Below are 20,450 nucleotides of genomic sequence, written 5' to 3' on the forward strand. Positions count from 1 at the left end.
TTCTCGGGGGAATGTAAAAGAGGAGAGAAAGAAATGCGAGAGGTTAAAGTGGTTGTGTGGACGCAATTTTGTTTCCTGGAGGCAGAGAATAAGTGGTTCCTGCGAACCCAAGAGCATCCATAATTTCTCCTTGTTGAATCTAAGGCCTCGAGCATTCCAATGGAGGAGAGTCGTGAGAAGGGGAGGACAGAAATGAAGGGTTATCACTGCCGGCTCCCGAATGCCAGCATTCTAAGATTTTCAGCTACAGGGCGCAGACGCTGGAGGATCGTGCTATATGATGTCTACAGAGGCGTGACATTCTCCCTTTGTTGGTCTGTTGAATCCAGGGCAGGAAAATGGTTGGTGACACATACTGAGGATGGAGGATCGTGCTATATGATGTCTACAGAGGCGTGACATTCTCCCTTTGTTGGTCTGTTGAATCCAGGGCAGGAAAATGGTTGGTGACACATACTGACGCCATAGAGGTCGGCTGGGTGAGGATAACACGTTGCGTCACCACTGAATAGGATCTCAAAGGCGGCGAAGGAGAAGAGCTTTTACAAAATACATTATAGTCATCAGCTCTTTATTGTCGCATTAGCCATCTACCAGTTTCGGTTACTAACCATTATCCAGGATTTCAAATAATTTCCGGGAGTTCAGCCAGGTAACACTTTCAGCGACCGCCGATATTTCGGCGGGAGAACACCCCGCCATTTTCAAGGCAAACTGCAACGGACAGGCGGCGTAAATGAAAATTTGAACCTTCGGTTCCCGGACTGAAGCAGGAAAGATAGCCCACACACTGAATACTAGTGCCACCAAAGATGACCGAAGTCAGAGCTATCGATAGTGAGACTATGAATTCGCAGGAGAGGTAGCATTGACTCTGTCCCTCTGTTTTTTGATAAGGGAGAGAGCCGGATTCCAAACAGAGTTTAAACAGAAGCCTCCATCCCTGTTAACGAGGTTGCTCGCTAATTTAATCTCAAGTGCCTCCCTAATAACACTGTCCCAATAGCTGGACGTGCATGCCAATATCTCGGTGTTATTATATAACATGGGGTGACCAGTGTCCAATGTTCGGCAATAGCAGATCTACTTGGCTGCGGTAATCGTGTGTGCCGTTTATGCTAAGTACATCGGTCCTCCACGGTCCTGATAGTTTGACCAATATATACCATGCCGCAGCTACAAGGAAAACGATATACAGGGATGGAGGCTTATGTTTAAACTCTGTTTGGAATCCGGCTCTGAGGTCATCAGTCATCAGTCCCCTACAACATATAACTACTTAAACCTAACTAACCCGACATCACACACACCCATGCCTGAGGCAGGATTCGAACCTGCGACCATAGCGGTCGCGCGGTTCCAGACTGTAGCGCCTAGAACCGCTCGGCCACTCCGGCCGGCGCTCCTTCCAACTGAGCGCCCCCATGCAGTTGACGGTTCACACCTCATGACACACTTCGCTCCCTAACACCTGACAGACGGACCAACTGGCAATCTGGGAAGGTAACAGCTCAGGAATTCACCCCTCCCAGGGCCTGACCTGTACCTATCGACCCGGGGCTGTGAATTACACGTTACCCAATCACCTGTTGCCTGTGAGAAGCGTGGACCGGCCTTCAGAAGCGCACAGGTAGGAAGACGAAAAAGAGGAACTTCAAGCGCCGAAGCCAAGGAAGGATAGAAGAAAGGGATCAAAGAAAGAAAAAATAGGCGAAAAAATAGTGGAGGGACTGTTCTAATGTCAGGATACTGAAAATGCAGAACACATTTCCAAAAACACCCCAGACATGTTCACCAAGGGAGAGGAAAAGGAGGGGAAAAGAATAGTAAGAAGATATACATACACCACGCGAGAAGAAAGATGCTGCAAAGGCTGGGCCCACTGGTAGCTAAGAGTTGTGAGCCACCTCGAGGGGAGGGCGGGGGGGGGGGGGGGGGGTTGGCGTTGCAGGCACGAAATTCAGTAACGTACCACAGCGGAGCAGATATGGGCTACAGATGGGGAAATCCACTGAGATAAGCGACTTTGACAAAGGGCAGTCTATTATTACACAGAGCCTGTAAATTACTATCTCTAAAACGAGAAAGCTGGTTGAAAGTTCGCGTGCTATTGTCGTGAACATCTACTGAAAGAGGTAGAAGAACAGTGAAACTACCATTAGGCGTAAAATGGATGGACACTCACGACTCTTTACAGAAGTGTGGGGCTCGGAGGCTTGTCTGTTCTGTAAAGTAAGGCAGTTGGTGATTTGTGGCATCTCTGCCGAAAGAGCAAAATGCTGGTGCACGCACAAGTGTTTCGGAGCACATCGTTCATCGCACATTGTTGAACATGGAGCTCCTCTACCTGTTCACATATTGACCCAACGAAATCGTCAATTACGATTGCAGTGGACACGGGACCATAGGAATTCAACCTTATATCAATGGAAAAGTCTCGGCTCTTCAGGTGAATCACATATTTGCTACACTAGGTCGTTGGTCGTTTCCACAAATGCCGTCATCGTAATGAACGGCAGCACGAAACGTGCAGCACGCCACGGACTCAGGCAGGTGGGAGCAGCATTACCTTATGGGAGACATTCTCCTGCGCTTGCATTGACCTGTGGTAGTAATCGAAGGCACGCTCTGACGGCTGAAAACCACCTGTATCACTTCATGCTTGATTTCCTCCCCGACGGCGATGTCATATTTCAGCAGTATAATTGTCCGTGTCTGAGCCAGAACCGCGCTACAGTGGTTCGAGGAGCATTATTACGAACTCCCGTTGGTTTCTCTGCGACCAAATTTGCCTGATGTAGATCCTGCGGAACCCATATGGGCCGCTCCCGCGCGTTGTCACCAAGTACGAAAATCAGTGGCCCATTATTTACAAGAATTACATGGCCTGTGCGTAGACATCTAATGTCACATACCTGCACAAAGCTATGAAAAAACTGTCGGATCCCTAATATGAAGATGTAGTGATGTATTTCGTTCCAAAGACGAAAAAACAAGACATCTAACGTCATATACCTTTACAAAGCTACGAACAAACTGTCGGATCCCTAATATGCAGATGTAGTAACGTATTTCGTTCCAAAGACGGAAAAACAAGCTATTAAGCATGTGATCATAACGTTTTGAGTCGTCAGTGCAGATGGTATATGGCTGTACCAGCCACCTTGCTCTCCGCACTACTTGCATCGCTGCTTGGACCTGTCTCGGAAGCAGATAATCCTAGGCCTTTCTTAACCTTCACCTCACCGTAGACAATAACTTATAATTAATGGACCTTAGCAAAATTCCTGGCCGAGAACACGAGAAAAATGCAGTCCTATGTAAATTCCCTAAGCGGTGTAAGGCTTCCATCTAGTCACTCATTGACCAGGCTTGTGTGGCACTAGAAGATAGCACAAGGAAAGGCGAAGTTTTAAATTTCACGTTTATTAAATAGGTCACGCAGCAGAATCGTACAAACATACTGTCGTTTGATCATCGCACTCACTGCCTCATTGACGACATAGTAACAGGCATTCATGGCGTACAGAAACAACTCAGAGGTTTGAAAACAAATAAGTCGTCAGGTTCAGATTGAATTTGAGTTCGGTTTTACAAAGAGCACTCTACGGCATTATCCTTTTACTTGGCTTGCATTTATCGCGAATCTCTCATCCAGCGCTGTGTATACGAAGAGTAAAGGAACGAACCCCAAAATTACTGGCAAATATCCTTAACAATAGTCTTCTGCGGAATTCTTCAACGTAAGCGTAGGTGACTTCTATATACAAGAAGGGTAAAGGAAGGGACCCGCAAAATTACAGACCAAAACCCTTAATATCGCTTTGCTGCAGAATTATTGAACGTATTCCGATTTCGAATATAATAAATACCCTTGAGACCGAAAGGTCCTGGCCAAGTATCAACAGTTTTAGAAAGCATCGCTCATGCGAAACTCAACTTACCCTTTTCTCTCACGATATCCTGCGCACTATGGATGAATGGCAACAAGCACATTCCATATTTCTATATTTCAGGAAATAATTTGACACGGTGCCCCACTGAAGACTGTTAACGGAGATACGAGCGTATGGAATATGTTCCCAGATACGGAGTACCTCGAAGACTTCTTACGTAAAGATACAAGGGTATCGTCAGGAGTGCCCCGACGAAGTGTGAGAGGATCGCTCTTATTTTCTATGTACATAAATGATCTGGCGGACAGGGTAGGCAGCAATTTGCAGTTGTTTGCTGAATATGTTGAGGTGCACGGGAATGTAGACTTCGGTTTATTAGAAGAATTTTAGGAAACTGTGGTTCATCTGTAAAGGAGACCGCATGTATGACGCTAGTGCGACCTATTCTTGAGTACTGCTAGAGTGTCTGATATCCGCACCGGATCGGATTAAAGGACGACATTAAGGCAATTCAGAGGAGGGCTGCCAGATGTATTATCGTAGTTTCTAGCAACACGCAGGTATTACGGAGGTGCTTCGGGAACTGAAATGGGAATCCTTGGAGAGAAGGCGATGTACTTTTCCAGAAACACTGTTGAGAAAATTTAGAGAAGCGGCAAATGGAAGCTGAGTGCAGAAAAATCCTACTGCCGCAACACCCATTTCGTGTAAGGACCATGAGAATTAACTATGAGCAATTAGGCTCTCACAGAGGCAAACATTACTGTTTTTTCTTGCTCTGTTTGCGAATGGAACACGACAGGAAATGTCTAGTAGTGGTACATGGTACATCCCGCCACGTATCATACGGTTGCTTGCGGAGTACAATGTAGATGTATAACAAGCGTTTTTTCTGTTGCCCCGGAAAACACATAGAGTCTTACTCTTTGAGCAGTTGGTAAATACAGAGCCATGTTTCGGACAGTGCTTTCCCTTTTTATGAGTGGCTTGTGATATATTGAGAGGTGGCATGAGCCCCCTCTCATATTTCTATCTTACGATTCTCCTCTCTAATTGCATGCGGTGGAAAGTTGCTATTCCTTCACACGCGGACTTCCCACGCAGCGTCTCTCGTCTCCCAGGTGGTCCGGTGACAGGCGGGCTCCACTGATCTCGAGAGGGTTAAGCCGACGTGTGTGAGGCAGTCGAGTGAATGCTTTCCAGACGCCGACATTGTCAAGAGACACGCCCGCTGGGGTCTGAAGTAGCGGCTTGGCTAGAGGTTCCGTTACTTCGGAGAAACTTAGCGAAAACACTTTCTGGCGGGCTACCAGCGAGGCGTGGGAATGACTTGTGTACCCAGGCAGTTGTGGCGGGAAAATTCCCGCGCTTTCTGCAAAATAGTAACTGTGATTGGCTTGCTCAGGGCATAGCTCCGTGACGTAGCAAAATCAGCGCAGAAATTGGCGCCAAGAATCTCCATTGGTGGAATGGTAGTGCTCCGGCAATGGAGTGGAATTTTCCGCCGGTTTTCGAGTTGCTGATTGGAACGTTTAACCACGGCCACTGTCGTGGGGACGGGAATGTTCTGTGTTCGGCCTGTACGGGTGCTCTTGTGGGTAGTCGGCTCTCGCCTTTCGGTCGAGGACGTCGAAGCAACCAGCCATCGCCGCCGATACGCCAGATCGTGTTCTGGCAGTCAAGAAGACAGTTTGGTAATGTATGTCCGCAGCACCGGCAGATAGGGATTTTCCTAGTCAATCAGAGCTCAGCAGAGCGCGCCTGTTCGTCTTTTTCTAACTTTGTTCTGTCTTGAGTAGCAGCAATTACTGTTGGGTTAGCTGTGTGTCTCTCTTCAGATTTGAGTGGCAAGGAATTGGCTCCACATACCACTTCGTCTTAAACCTCACGATCTAGTTTAGGGACAACTTCACCTTTACAGTGTTTTTATGAGTCTCCAATTTGAGCCAATTTGATGTATTATAAATATTTCATGTGTTTTTTTTTATTATTTTGTGTTTAGTCTTAATAAATCATATTGTTATTTTGGACAGAACTTTCATTCTGTTAATCGGTAGAGCAACCCATCATTTCCCACTATGTTAATGAAACCTTCGTTTATTTAACTTATTTATCAAATTAAATTATTGCAGGTGCCAAACTCTCTTCTACTCCACTGGCAGGGTTGATTAGAGTCAGTTCGCGTGTTTTTTTTTTTATCCTTGGGCAACAGCAAAAGTCGGAGTTAGAATAGGGGGGGCTTAGAAAATCATTTACATATGTAGATTCAAGAAGAATTTAGTGTCAAATACACTGCTAGCCCCGGCACCTCGCAATATGTGGTCGTCTCGGCCATCTGTTGGTCTTCAGTAATAAAGAAAAATTGGACATTATGTTAATTCACGGTGAATGTCACAGAAACGCAACGACAGCTGCAACAGTGTACGCCGAATACTACTCAGATTGATGGTGTCCTTCACATCGTACCTTTTCCTAAATCTACAAAAGGCTCATGGAAACAGGCAGCCGGGCCCCAGAGCTTGCCAAATTACGAACACAGAAACTAAAAACGACAACGGAACCTCTGTTCTGGCGGCTGCAACGCACAATCCTGAAGTCAGCGTACGACAGATTGCACGCGGTTCTAAAATAGGCTGTGGCAGTGTGTGGAGAATTTTGCGTAGGCATACATTTCATCCGTATCGTATCTCTCTCGACCAAGAACTGTACGGGAATGACTTTGAATCCAGCACTGAATTCTGTCGTTTTGAACTTTAGCGGATGTAAGGTCATGCTGACACACTACGCGTTACATTGTTTACGGATGAAGCCTCGTTCACAAATCATGGCTATATGAATCCGCGGAACATGCACCACTTGTCCGTGAAAAATCCCCGCTGGCTTCGTGGATTTGCTCATCAACAACAGTGGGGAGTCCCTATTTTTATAATGGAACATGACCGGACGGTGATATGCTTCAATTCTGCAAGACACTTTACCCTTTCTCCTGGAGAACGTGACATTAGAAATGCATATGTCAATGTTATTCCAGAATCCAGAATGAAATTTTCACTCTGTAGCGGAGTATGTGCTGATATGAAACTTCCTGGCAGATTAGAACTGTGTGCCGGACAGAGACTCGAACTCGGGACCTATGCCTTTCGCAGGCAAGTGTTCTACCAACTGAGCAACCCAAGCACGACTCACGACCCATCCTCACAGCTTCACTTCTACCAGTATCTCGTCTCCTATCTTCCAAACTTCACAGAAGCTCTCCTGCGAAACTTGTAGATCTAGGACCCCTGGAAGAACTCGGTCCGACACACAGTTTTAATCTGGCAGGAAGTTTCATAGCAGCGCACACTCCACTGCAGAGTGAAAGTTTCATTCTGGAAAAATCCCCCAGGCTGTGGCAAAGCAAAGTCTCCGCAATAAGCTTCCTTCCAGGAGTGCTTTGTGAGGCGGCGGGTGGAAAATTTTCCTATTGTTGCCGTTCTCAACACAGGCTCTCTAACTACAATGTTGGCAACCAGAAAGTGATTAGCAAAAACGTGATGCCTGTAAAGTTCACTGTGCCCACTCTAATGGAGAAATAAAGTTATTGATCATTGAAGCTCATTACGCTGAGGATTTAGGATGATGTCTGGGATTCATAGAAAATGCAGTTTACTATAACAATTTTCACTATATTCTGAAAACGATGAAGCGTAAAGTTCCTGACAAATGTTTGTCCAAGCAATGCTACTATCAGCTATTGTACTATCAGAGCTGTTCAGAGTCTATTGCGCAGATCCTATTATCCCTAGGCAACGAAACTGTTCAATAATCGTTATCGATGTAAATGTTCAAAATGAATGCTCGCCAAAATTTGGTGTTAATACTCATCAAATGCCACACTTGTAATGGTAGAAGGTCTGTTCTGCGGCGACACTATACAACAATGGGGAAAGGGGAGAGGTCACTGTGAGTTGTGTCCAAGTCAATCCACACTTTCACGCAGCTACCAGGCTGCGATCATTTGGTTTGTCTTGTAGAACAAACAAAAAGAGTGCCTCAGACTCCGTTCACTTAATAACTAAGGGAGGGTAACAATGAAATGGGGACATATACATTTTACCTCTTATTCGTTACAGAACGGTTTTCTACTTCAGTCTCATGGTTACTTTACTGTAATTCAAACGGTAATCAAATGGCTCAATTCGCCATTAATCACGTATTAATGAAACTTTTATGCCCAAGGCATACAATCATGAAACCTTTAAATCTCAAATTATTATTTCTGGACCGGAACACTGAACCAATACTCGGTACATTCATGACACATCTGTATTTATTTACAGGTTGACTCATCGTCAATTATCTCATTCGTAGAGACGGTATGAGTATACTAAAATATTAGTTGTCATTTTTAGCTTCTCTGTACATCTGAGTAGCTTGTGGTAATAGGAGTATTGCTAAGTGTTCAAAACACACAATTTCCAGAATGAGATTTTCACTCTGCAGCGGAGTGTGCGCTGATATGAAACTTCCTGGCAGATTAAAACTGTGTGCCCGACCGAGACTCGAACTCGGGACCTTTGCCTTTCGCGGGCAAGTGCTCTACCAACTGAGCTACCGAAGCACGACTCACGCCCGGTACTCACAGCTTTACTTCTGCCAGTACCTCGTCTCCTACCTTCCAAACTTTACAGAAGCTCTCCTGCGAATCTTGCAGAACTAGCACTCCTGAAAGAAAGGATATTGCGGAGACATGGCTTAGCCACAACCTGGGGGATGTTTCCAGAATGAGATTTTCACTCTGCAGCGGAGTGTGCGCTGATATGAAACTTCCTGGTAGATTAAAACTGTGTGCCCGACCGAGACTCGAACTCGGGACCTTTGCCTTTCGCGGGCAAGTGCTCTACCAACTGAGCTACCGAAGCACGACTCACGCCCGGTACTCACAGCCTTACTTCTGCCAGTACCTCGTCTCCTACCTTCCAAACTTTACAGAAGCTCTCCTGCGAACCTTGCAGAACTAGCAGGAGAGCTTCTGTAAAGTTTGGAAGGTAGGAGACGAGGTACTGACAGAAGTACAGCTGTGAGTACCGGGCGTGAGTCGTGCTTCGGTAGCTCAGTTGGTAGAGCACTTGCCCGTGAAAGGCAAACGTCCCGAGTTCGAGTCTCGGTCGGGCACACAGTTTTAATCTGCCAGGAAGTTTCAAAACACACAATGATTAGTCGATTACTAAATTAACTTATTGGTCCTTCGCTGCTGTGTCAGTTCCACATTTCATTGAAGTTTAATTATGTTGAGCTATTAGTAATATTTCACGTCTACAGTTATGTTATTCAATTACGTTGCTAGTTAATGCACTTATGTAATGTAGTCTCTCTCGACTACCACTAAAGTGCATTAAGTAATCAGGGATGTGCGTTATGCTACATTCTTTAAACCTATAGGACACCATGAACTGCTTTGTCTCATCTAACTTAAGGGTGCCTACGGTCGCATTCACGCCTCCAACTCATAACCTTAAGGGGCTCCGGAAAGGCTCAAAATCATGAAAAGTTCAATTTTTACTTTTTTGCGTTTTCTGAATCTGCAGACTATTACCTTTTAATAGATATATAATTTATTCAATTCCGAAGACTACAACTATTTTTAATTTTTTTTGAAATGTGTTCTACATGGGCGTGACCCACTGTGGCGCTGTTAAACTGCTGTCAAATGGTGTTATTATTAACGTCCGTGTTCATCAGGTACATTTTAGTGATGTGAGATAAAGTATGTGTTGTGGCTAACCTGTGATGGTTCAATATATATCGCTGGTGTGATTGTCGATTGTTTCATGTTTATTTACTCTGTCGTTATCTCGAAAATATTCGTAATTAATTCTGTTTCTTGAGTCTCTGTTTTGTTGAAGTATAATAATGAGTAAAAGTAAAGTAATTAGAAATCCTCTGAAGGCTTTTAAGAAAAGGAGAAATGTTGGAAAGCCAAAGGTATGTGTTATTACTGTAAACAATAAAGACGATGAAAATCCCCAACATAGCTTGTGTCCCAAAGAAGAAGACAGTTGGTGTAAATATAACAAAGGATTGCTAACTGGTGAAGTGTACACTCATAAGCATAGTCTGCCTCATGCAATAATGGAGGTGATAAAACCTATTTTCAGAGACTTAGCAGCACCTGAACTGTTGAAAAAGTGTATTCACGGAAAAACTCAAAACCCCAATGAAAGTGTAAATAGTGTTATATGGTCGAGAATCCCCAAGACTGTATTTGTTGGAATAGAAACACTTCACTTAGGTGTGTATGATGCTGTTGCGACTTTCAATGATGGCAACATTGTAAGGTGCAAGGTATTTAGAAATATGGGAATGAAGATAGGTTCTAACATGGTACGAGCGATGCTTGCTTTAGACAAGGAACGCCTTCGGGCTGCAGACAGGGCTGTAAAGAATCTAGAAATACAAGCAAGAGTAAACAGGAGGAGGAACAAGAGGAAGCTGGAGGAGGATTTTGCAGAGGATGAAGATAATCCATCCTATAGACCTGGAATGCACGAAAAAGTTAATCCAATCTTTGTCGCTCGATTCCCAAAACTTTTATTTTCTCATACTAATTACATGTTTTCTAAGGATCTTCCAAACATATTTGTTTCAAACTTTCAGTAAATGTTACACAGTACCTTCTGCATAATTTAACACAGCCTTTTTCCAAAAAACTGTATATTTTTGAATATATAAATAAAAAATTGCAAAAAAATGTTGTGAATTTTCATTACAATTGAAAAAAAAATCATCTTTCATAACTGAACTAAAATTTTGTAAAATCCCTGTGTTAAGTTGTAGCCCATATTCCAATAAATAATCTGTAAAAAGTTCAACTTCCTACCTCAAATACTTTGTGAGGAAAGATGTAATTTATAAGCGTTATTTTAACATTGCAAGTATAGGGCGTTCCGGAGCCCCTTAATACGGGTAGGTGTGTCCTAGCACATAATACACCAAAATAGTGGCCAGCTCCAACCTCATAAATACTCCAAGGACGTAACTTTTACGTCTCAACCACAGACATTGTTCAATTCCATATTTATTCCCATTCCTTGCTATTCGAGGTGAGTTCATCATTACAACTTATCTGCATATATTCCATAACACTAAGCAATCTCTTGTACTATTTACTAGTTAGCTCTCATGCAGACAATAGGTCTCATTGCCACTTCAGCTTCTGCTTACAAACGACTTTGAATATCTTTTTAATATTACTGTGGAACCATTTCCAATAAAACAACACTTTTTGCTTATAATATTACCAAGGTTCTTCCTAAAACGTATATACATACTTGTTACTTAGATACATATACGTCTTTATTACTTCATACCTCTCTATTGTTTGCTTGCCACTATTAGGTATGTCATATCCAGTAGTTTCTTCACTAATCGATGGATAGAATGGTTACAGAACTCGTGGTTTGTTACTGGCAATATTTGCAAAATTTGTTATGGGAAGAATAAATTGAAATCTTGGGGATAGGAAAGATGAAGAATGAGTGAGACCTGAAAAACGGGGAAAGACAATCTCACACAGCTGGGACTGCACAGCTGCCACACTACGTAGAGGTTACAGAACAACCTCCTCCTTACAGAATTCATTGGCTTATTACTGGCTTGATAGCCATATCGGATAATTTTAGTATTGGAAAGAAGGGGTCGAAACTTTGGTGGATAGGAGAGATTCAGTGAGACCTGAAATGGGGAAAGAAGATCTCACACAGCTGGGACTGCACAGCTGCCACGCTGCGTAGAGGTTACATAACAGCCTCCTCCCTACAGAATTCTTTCACTACATATGAATATCTTTAGGTCGATCACGTTTCTGAGACGTAAAATTTTTTTGCTCTTCGGGTACTTCAGCCTATACGCATTTGCGTGCGGTTTGAATATAATCATGAAAGGTCCTTGGTATACGAACACGAAGTTTTTTGTTTCTGCATTAATTCTCTTAGACTTTTCTTGGTTTTGATAAGGACTAACTGACCTATCTTACAACTGGTAGGTACAGCTTTCGCGTCATGGTGCTTTTTCCTTTCCAATGCTCGTTTCCTTATATTTGCCCTAGCCTTAACTACTTCTCGTCGGTGAATATTTGCGTTAGAAGAGGGAGTTCGACCATATCTTTACTAAGAACAACATCTTCGTCCCAATACCTTCTATTTTTCAGAACTCGTATAGGCAGCTCCCAAGTCTCATCATTAGTTACTACGTGTTTGTCAATAAATGGTACCGTAATTACGCCGGTTTTTGGCAAGACCATTTTAACTGGCTTCTTTCAAAGTCAACTACACCCTTATACTTTGACAAGAAATCTATGCCATTTCGAACCTCGATACTGAGATTGTTTACTATTGAGCATGGATGATCAATTACATTGCCATTAATATTAAAGGGCAGCAAAACTTCTTGCTTTACCGTTTTTGACACCTTGCCAGTAGCACAAATTATTCTCAGTTCTGATACCCTCAATACTGTAAGCTTATCTTTACTAGGTAATGCATCAAAGAAGGACTGAGACAACGCACTCACCTCACTGCCACTGTCTAAGAGACAACGTACATTGATATATTTACCAGTATTATAGGGTGGCTTATTCTAGGTTGTACAGGTGGTTCCTCAAATTCATCCCACGGCTCCTTTTGGATTTGTCTCCAGCTAAAGTGATCGACAACTATCTTCATTACATTTCGATCAAGGTGTGTAGGGGTTTCCTGAACCACATTTTCAGCTGCCTTTTCCAGTCGGTCTACTAATTTTAAATCAAAACACCGCACGACCTCTTTACATTTAGTTTGCTGAACGTGACCCAAATTATCGTGGTCGAAGCGACTCTGCGCCTCCAGACCGTGCATAACACTAGTTACAGCTACACCACTTTCATTATTATCGTCAGGTTCCTTCTCAAGTGACAACTGGTCACAGCCACTGGGTTCATCGACCCACAACAGGCTAGCCTCTACATTTTCACTTACCTCCTGTCCTAAATCTATCAGCACAGTATCAACATCCTGCACAGTCACTTTAGATAAGAGCTCATCATTCTCATCGTAAATATAAGCATGAATTTCTTCTGTTTCTTCACCTGACAAATCAGTACTTTGCAGCTCTACCCTAACACTACGTTGCTGCGCCTTCTCTTGCTCTTCCCACTTAGAAAGCCTCTCTAACATGGTATCAACTAAATACTGTGAGTGGTTTAATATTTCTGCTGTATCATTGGAGGCTACCGACTCATCATCCGAATGCTCGGTTTGAGTATTTTGACCTGTATTATCAATCGCTGTAATTACTGGCTTAGGAAAAGTAACAGTCTGGTAAGCGCCAGTGTCCTCAAAGAAGGGAACTACTTTTCCTTCCTCTGCCAACTACTGTTTCCCTTATTGCCATTATTGTCAAAGCATTCCTTTCAACACTGTTATTTACCTGCACATTTTCGTTGCGAACAAAATTACTATCATTAGGTTGCCATTCTTTACAGACGAATGGAAAAACTAGTAGAAGCCGACCTCGGGGAAGATCAGTTTGGATTCCGTAGAAATATTGAAAGACGTGAGACAATACTGACCCTACGACTTATCTTGGAACTAGATTAAGGAAAGGCAAACCTACGTTTCTAGCATTTGTAGACTTAGAGAAAGCTTTTGACAATGTTGACTGGAATACTCTCTTTCAGATTCTGAAGGAGGCAGGGGTAAAATACAGGGAACGAAAGGCTATTTACAATTTGTACAGAAACCAAAAGGCAGTTATAAGAGTCGAGGGACATGAAAGGGAAGCAGTGGTTGGGAAGGGAGTGAGACAGGGTTGTAGCCTATCCCCGATGTTATTCAATCTGTATATTGAGCAAGCAATAAAGGAAACAAAAGAAATGTTCGGAGTAGGAATTAAAATCTATGGAGAAGAAATAAAAACTTTGAGGTTCGCCGATGACATTGTAATTCTGTCAGAGACAGCAAAGGACTTGGAAGAGCAGCTGAACGGAATTGACAGTGTCTTGAAAGGCGGATATAAGATGAACACCAACAAAAGCAAAACAAGGATAATGGAATGTAGTCAAATTAAGTCGGGTGATGCTGAGGGAATTAGATTAGGAAATGAGACACTTAAAGTAGTAAAGGAGTTTTGCTATTTGGGGAGCAAAATAACTGATGATGGTCGAAGTAGAGAGGATATAAAATGTAGACTGGCAATGGCAAGGAAAGCGTTTCTGAAGAAGAGAAATATGTTAACATCGAGTATTGATTTAAGTGTCAGGAAGTCATTTCCGAAAGTATTTGTATGGAGTGTAGCCACGTATGGAAGTGAAACATGGACGATAAATAGTTTGGACAAGAAGAGAATAGAAGCTTTCGAAATGTGGTGCTACAGAAGAATGCTGAAGATTAGATGGGTAGATCACGTAACTAATGAGGAGGCATTGAATAGGATTGGGGAGAGGGGAAGTTTGTGGCACAACTTGACTAGAAGAAGGGATCGATTGGTAGGACATGTTCTGAGGCATCAAGGGATCACCAATTTAGCATTGGAAGGCAGCGTGGAGGGAAAAAATCGTAGAGGGAGACCAAGAGATGAATACACCAAGCAGATTCAGAAGGATGTAGGTTGCAGTAGGTACTGGGAAATGAAGAAGCTTGTACAGGATAGAGTAGCATGGAGAGCTGCATCAAACCAGTCTCAGGACTGAAGACCACAACAACAACAACAGCTTGCCATTGTTGGTTATGGTTATTATTTCTTCACTTCTTACCCTTCTTAGGATGGCGAACACCTAATGTTCGGATGTTTACATTGCCATTCTGCTTATTCTTAAAATTACTGTTAGTGCTATTACTATTTCTGTTATTATGTGCCTGCTCCTCATTGGCAACAACACGCTCTACACGTTCCAAATATTCAATGAAACGGTCGAGATTGTCTCTAGGGGCGGATATGATACTAGTTTGCCAATACCATGTCAATTTAGCTACAAGACCTGGTATTATGATATCAGGTTTCAGCTTTTCCGTCAGCTTTTCCGGAGCGATCTGAAGTGGAATGATCACATAAAACAAATAGTGGGAAAAGCAGGCGCCAGGTTGAGATTCATAGGAAGAATTCTAAGAAAATGTGACTCATCGACGAAAGAAGTAGCTTACAAAACGCTTGTTCGTCCGATTCTTGAGTATTGCTCATCGGTATGGGACCCTTACCAGGTTGGATTAATAGAAGAGATAGACATGATCCAGCGAAAAGCAGCGCGATTCGTCATGGGGACATTTAGTCAGCGCGAGAGCGTTACGGAGATGCTGAACAAGCTCCAGTGGCGGACACTTCAAGAAAGGCGTTACGCAATACGGAGAGGTTTATTATCGAAATTACGAGAGAGCACATTCCGGGAAGAGATGGGCAACATATTACTACCGCCCACATATATCTCGCGTAATGATCACAACGAAAAGATCCGAGAAATTAGAGCAAATACGGAGACTTACAAGCAGTCGTTCTTCCCATGCACAATTCGTGAATGGAACAGGGAAGGGGGGAATCAGATAGTGGTACAATAAGTACCCTCCGCCACACAACGTAAGGTGGCTCGCGGAGTATAGATGTAGATGTAGATGAAATGTGACAGACGTGAAATCCAAGATCTGGCAAACACTTTGATAGATTCCCCGCCTGCATTGGAGCGTTTCCCACTCCAAAATTCTCTCAACACCTTATTCTGCTTATGACTAGACCAGTATTCATTAATGAAAGCTCTCTTAAATTCCTCTAATGTGCTACACTTCAACATGACATCAGCTGACCAACGCATGGCATCACCTGCCATATGACTTCTAATAAACGAAATTTTCTCGCGTTCAGACCAAAATTATGGAAACACATCTTCAAAATCGTTCCAGAAATATAGTGGGTGGATATTTTTGTCTGTATCGAACCGTAAGAATTGCCGACACCCGATAAAAGCGGCGTTTACATCTACAACTTGTTGTACACTACCATTACCAGAAGCTACTTTACTCTCAATTTTAGCAATGTTAGTTGTAATAGTTTCTACTTTCATTTCAACATTTCCTACTCTTTGCACAACATGACTAGTATCAACCTTAATTGCCTCTACCTCTGCTTGACATATGTTAACTTTTACATTAACATCTTTAAATCTATCTGAGCACAGTTCAGATTCCGCCTCTATCTTTTCTGTTAACTTTTGCTAAATGTTCGCATATTCCTTTTGGAAGTCTTTGGCAACCTCGGCAACTTCGGACTTTACCGTTTTATGCAACTCGGATAATTGCTGAGCAACCAATGTCAGCATGGCTGGAATCAATCTTATAATTTAAACTGTCCAGATCTGCTTTGAGCTCAGCTTTTAAATCCTCTTTCAACTTATTGCGGCCAGCCTTGAGGGAAGTTTCTAATTCTGCTTTAGTTCAAAATGGTTCAAATGGCTCTGAACACCATGGGACTTAATTTCTGAGGTTATCAGTCCCCTATAACTTAGAACCACTTGAACCTAAGTAACCTAAGGACATCACACACATCCATGGCCGAGACAGGATTTGAACCTGCGACCGTAGCGGTCGCGCGGTTCCAGACTGTAGCGCCTAGAACCGCTCGGCCACTTCGGCCGGCCTCTGCTTTAGTGGATTCTAATTTATTGTCCATTTGTTTTGTTGGCCACAATTCTGTTATTTACCTCAGCTATATCAGATTTTACTTCAGCTCTCATTTTAGTATTACTGGCTGATATTGCCTGCAATATTACATTTAACTCAATTGTCCCAGTATCTTTGGGTGGCTCATTAGCTGGTTTCTTACACACTCAGGTGACGAAAAACTAGACCCAATAACAGAATCATCAAAACCAAATGAAACACCTGACTGATCTGTTATATCCAACTTCTCCTTTTTAAACATATCACCTCTGATGACGGTTTCATTTTTAAATCATCAGAGAAAGTATCATCCAGTAAATTAACAATCTCTGATTTCTGCTTTGCTACAGGGGTTTCTATCATTGAATCATTGCCTCTTTTCACATTATTGTCAGGAGACAACGGTTCGGATTCCACTTTAACATCACTATTTTAAAGCAGATTTACATTTAAACCGTTGTCTGGATTTCCACTTTCTTCATCAGACAATGGTTCTGATTTAAGTTTAACCTCAGGTTCTTTAGGCGGTTCCATCGCCGACAGTCTCTTGGCGAAGGTTAGTAAAAAGTTTAACAGTTTTCACTTAACTTAGTTCCTTCTGCACGATGTATGGCGATGCCGGCGCGGCGTACCAGATATACTGATGCGGCGCGGCGTGTTGAACTGCAGACGGAACCTCGACAGCTGCTGTGTGTGTGCGTGGCCCACAACAGAGGCGCGGCTCCGGCCGCAACAGACGACTGCAATGGGGTGAGACTGGCTTCTTGCGATGCCAGCGGTACAGCTAGATTCAGCGCCAGCTTCGTCAATCCAGATGCGTTGTAATCCAAGCCGTCGTTAATCCAATTGCGCCGTCTATGTGCACACGTAACACTGTTTATCACGGTTCTATTGTTCAGTTGCGTGTTGCATTTCACTCCCGAATCCGAATAATTAAAATCACTTTTACTCAATTTAACAGTGTTTTTCCCGGCGATTAGCACCGTGTGTGGGGCGGCGGGTGGAAAATGTTCCTATTGTTGCCGTTCTCAACACAGGCTCTCTAACTACAATGTTGGCAATCAGAAAGTGATTACCAAAATCGTGATCCCTGTAATTAAAAGTTCACTGTGCCCACTCTGATGGAGAAATAAAGTTATTGATCATTGAAGTTCATTATGCTGAGGATTTAGGATAGTGTCTGGGATTCATAGAAAATGCAGTTTGCTATAACAATTTTCACTATATTCTGAAAACGATAAAGTGTGAAGTTCCAGACAAATGTTTACCCAAGCTATGCTGCTATCAGCTATTGTACTATCAGAGCTGTTCAGAGTCTATTGCACAGATCCTATTATCCCTACATAACGAAACTGTTCAATAACCGTTATCGATGTAAATGTTCAAAGTGAATGCTTGCCAAAATTTGATGTTGATACCATCAAATGCCACGCTAGTAATTGTAGCTCTGACCTGCGGCGACACGTGAAAATACGACATACGCAAACTGAGAATAAATCGCTGAGATCGTTCCACAATTAACACTTTACCACAATGCAAACTCATTGTTACGTGCATACCGATTTACGTATTACGGCATCCAAGGCTGTTCCTTGCAACTGCACAGACGCGACGCGGCTTCCGACACGGAGTGCGCGCTGATACGAATGTAGAAGAGAACTGGGGCCTGGCTCTAGCTCGCAGCGCTCTTATTTACATAGGCGCGGTGCGGACCGCCGAAGGCGCAGCCGACAACATTTGCCTTCCTGACTAGCCGCTGGAGCTAGCAGAACACAACTTCAAGTTACTAAATAATTAATTGCTTCATTCGCTGAAGGCCAATAAAGCTCTCAATTTAATTGGACTATCAGCACACAGGTAAGAATCTGTAATAAAATTCTGATGTGGCTAGATTAAATACTTTTGCCGAGAGAATTATTTTAGTTGCACTGCACGCACCCGGGTTCCCGGGTTCGATTCCCGGCGGGGTCAGGGATTTTCTCTGCCTCGTGATGACTGGGTGTTGTGTGATGTCCTTAGGTTAGTTAGGTTTAAGTAGTTCTAAGTTCTAGGGGACTGATGACCATAGATGTTAAGTCCCATAGTGCTCAGAGCCATTTGAACCACTGCACGCAGGAGATGAGCTCTGAACTTGCTCTTTGGAGAGACGCTTCAGCTATAGTTCTATAGCTACCTTTTGGAAACTTCTCACATCTTTGTTATTATAGTGTATCTCCATTCTAGCTAAATCTAAACAACCTAGCTTTATCTAATCACTTACTTAATCTATCTTGCTTCCAAACTTTTAGGACACAAAAACAGAAAATCATGAATTTCAATCGAAATATTACTTTGTGAGATCCAGCCTGCTGTTTCCATTAAATTACAATGAAAAAGGAATCCGAATATAAATTTTGAAGTTTCTAGCTCCTTCCTGTTGTGTTAATCATTTTTACTTAAAATGTTCAAATTTCGATAACTGTTAAAGTTACTAAACTGAAACTTAACACATTATTATTTTAGCAACACTCCTGACATGCTATTAACTTTTCAGATTATTTACTTTACTTTTAAGGTATTGCGCAACATTCGTGACGTCATAGCTAGTTAGAGTGGACTAGGCTGGCACACATTGGAAAGCATATGAATTCTATATGGCGTGACTAGGCTGCTTTCCTACAGCTTGTTCTGCAAGTTTCGCTGGAGAGCTCTGTGAAGTTTGGAAGGTAGGAGACTAGATACTGGCGGAAGTAAAGCTGTGAGAAGGGGTCGTGAGTCGTGCTTGGGTATCTCAGTTAGTAGAGCTCTTGCTCACGAAAGGCAAAGGTTCTGAGTTCGAGTCTCGGTCCAGAACACACTTTTAATCTGCTGGTTCCAGCATAATGGGTGTCCCTTACCTTACGCACGTGTTTCCAGGGAAGTTACGGGTACAACGTTTCCAAATACGGGGAAAGGACCTGTGAGCTGCCAGTCCAGTCCACCGACCTGACGCCGTTTGACTGTTCTCTTTGGTGCACAGTGAAAGAGCATGTGTATCACGAACCCCCAACGACGACACCAGAGGTATGCAGCAAGGTATTACCGCTGCATGTGCGGCAGTATCTATGGATACACTACAGTCTGCGCAATACTCTTACTCACTTTCTCCACAAGTGTACTGATGGAAGCAGCGGATACTTCGAAGATCTGTTGAGGAGAAGCGGGTTCATCGGGCGTCACTTTACCGGTTATTTCTGAGAGCGTTTTTAGCGCTGGATGTCATGCGCAAGACTGACGATTCTGTGAGTTATGTGCCACGAATAATTGTGTTTAGGACACTAGAACCACGTCTTATCGTTAAATTGCAAGGGCTCACCCGGAGGCAAGACCTCCCTTGTCTCTTAGGGAAAAGAAAAGAAATACAATGTACTCATTTGGTTTTCTTTCAGGAAAATGCTTGAAAATCCGGAATTACGTACTTTTTAGAAGGTTTGGAACTGGATCTTTTTTTATGGCTACTTTCAAGTTGCCGCCCATGTTCCAAAATATTAAAGGTATTCCATACCTCCCCACATCACGTCTTTCCCCCTTCCTCCTACAAACTATAATAAAGGAACCATTGCTAAATTCTACCTCCAGTTGTTCCAAAATATTAAAAGTGTTCCACACCTTCCCACCTCAGGTTTTTCCCCCTTCCTCCTACAAACTGTAATACGGAAACCATTGCTAAATTGTTCCTCCAGTGGGCATTTCTATAGAAAAATCATACATACCCCGTTTAAGCAAACGCAACTTTGTGTTGAAAGCGATATATCGATGTTTGTTTACATGTCTGGAAATTGGAAATTTATGGTAAGTTCCTGTGGACCTGCTGAGGTCATCGGTCCCTAGGCTTACATTCTACTTAACCTAACTTAAAATAACTTACGGTAAGGAC

Source organism: Schistocerca nitens, chromosome 4, assembly GCF_023898315.1.
Source record: "Schistocerca nitens isolate TAMUIC-IGC-003100 chromosome 4, iqSchNite1.1, whole genome shotgun sequence".
Taxonomy (NCBI): Eukaryota; Metazoa; Arthropoda; class Insecta; order Orthoptera; family Acrididae; genus Schistocerca; species Schistocerca nitens.